Below are 1925 nucleotides of genomic sequence, written 5' to 3'. Positions count from 1 at the left end.
ACAGTATTAAAAATATTTAATCAAAGAGCCAAACAAATTCCACTTGCATATTTTAGAAAAAGTGTGCCATAGGTTTATTCTTGTCATAGCTAGCTGGATCGCAGCTCTTTGTTCCCTACAGGTATTTAGGAGTGTTCTATTCAAAATTGGTACTTGTTGCTAAAGCAACTTGATAAATCAACTTATTGACAGTGTGCTATAGCATCGGTGGATGAAATTTGGGGTGGGGGAGAGACAAACCCAAAAGTGACTTAATACTGGTTGCATTTCATATTTCATGTCATTAAAACCAAAATGATATTTAAAGCAAGAGCAAAATGATATTTAAAAATAGGAAAATAGAAAAAAAAATAGGCTTTTCTTTTTTTTTTTTTTATTGATGATGGTACGGTACCAGAATTTAAAATTAAAAAAAAAGGTTTCAAATTAAAAAAGTTGAAATCTAGAATAAAATATGTAAAACGTCATACCGATACACGTCGCATCGTCGGCACTTGGAAGCAAAGTTATCTTACTACTGATCACATGTTCAGGTATATATATATAAATATTTCTTTTTTTCCATTTGTTCATTTTTAGCTCGACCTTAAATCATACTGGGCTTTTTTTTTTTGTTATGTGGTTCCATGGTGTAATGGTTAGCACTCTGGACTTTGAATCCAGTGATCCGAGTTCAAATCTCGGTGGAACCTGCAGTTGTTTCTTTTATTTATTACTTTCAGATATGTGTTCCAGTTGCGAATTCAGTCCACATCCTATAAAACACCATTCTTTCAATATTAGTTTCGGGATGCAAGGGGCATTGTTAATTTATGAAATGTCAACCAAAATTTATTTGGGTGACATTTCAGAACAAGTGAAACTATAAGTAAATGGAAATTTTAGGCAACTTATAATTTAAAAAACAGATTAGTAAATTAAAAAAAAAAAAAAAAATATATATATATATATAGGTGCAGCTAATAAAGGGGATACATGCAAAATAATTTTGCATGTGCCCCCTTTACACGTACAAAACAAAATTTTAATTTTACGAATTGCAATATGTTCCATATGAAAATAGGGTTTTTTGGATGAATATATTCTATTCCTCCATTCCAAATTCTTGTTCAGGGGTGTTTTATTTGATTGATATATGGTCATTAGATAGTATTAAATAGAAGTGAGGCTGTATGGAGGCTTTAAACAACATTGAAACTGTCTCAGTGTTAATTTTGTCACTCTTACCCATTAGATATGAAAAAGTCTGCATTTATTTTGCTGCTCCTGAGAGCTGGTGCCCAGATATGGCTGCTTATATGTTAAACATAGCTCTGAATAAAAGTATCAAACACCATTCTTGAATAAAGGGACCTCAGCGATGAGTACAGTGGTAACACTACTGTTTAACTGTTTTATTTAAAACAGTTAAAAACAGTTACTGTTTTTAACTGTTTTAAAAGATATTAAAGTTCCATGGAAGATTTAAATTTGTAAAAGGTTCTATAGTCCAAAAAGAAGTTGGAAAATCTAGACAACTGCTTTCTACTTCAGCTCATTAGTGATGCCACCAGGGATTAACATTTTCAAGTGAAAGAGGCAATGGAATCTATCTAATTATCCTGAAATGAATGGCTAAATCTATGACAATGGAGGCATTCTTAGACTGGTGCGAAGACTGAATATGTGTAAATATTTCTCCCATACATAAAGGGAGAGTTCCAAGCATGAGATACACATCTGTAATCCTGATCTTCTGGAGCATTTAAAAATTATGGAATCTATGAGTGAGAATGCAGTGCAGGATCGCCTTGACAGCTATGATATTAAAAGAGAGTCAGAGCATTGTTTTGTTAAGCGAAGCCTTGTCTGACTAGTCTGGTAAGCTATTATGAGATAATTACAAAGGAAATGGATACAGGGGATGACTTGAATATCATTTATAT

General features: G+C 32.4%; 1 non-coding gene across 1 annotated transcript; it reads left to right on the top strand.

Moving 5' to 3' along the window:
* The first annotated feature begins 620 nt into the window (after positions 1–620).
* On the top strand, positions 621–692 carry TRNAQ-UUG (transfer RNA glutamine (anticodon UUG)). The gene has a single exon. It is a non-coding gene; the product is annotated as a tRNA-Gln (tRNA).
* The last annotated feature ends 1233 nt before the right edge of the window (positions 693–1925 follow it).

Source organism: Mastigoproctus giganteus, chromosome 3 (assembly GCF_048544385.1).
Source record: "Mastigoproctus giganteus isolate SK-2022 chromosome 3, ASM4854438v1, whole genome shotgun sequence".
Taxonomy (NCBI): Eukaryota; Metazoa; Arthropoda; class Arachnida; order Uropygi; family Thelyphonidae; genus Mastigoproctus; species Mastigoproctus giganteus.
This window is presented reverse-complemented; position numbering and strand designations above follow the sequence as displayed.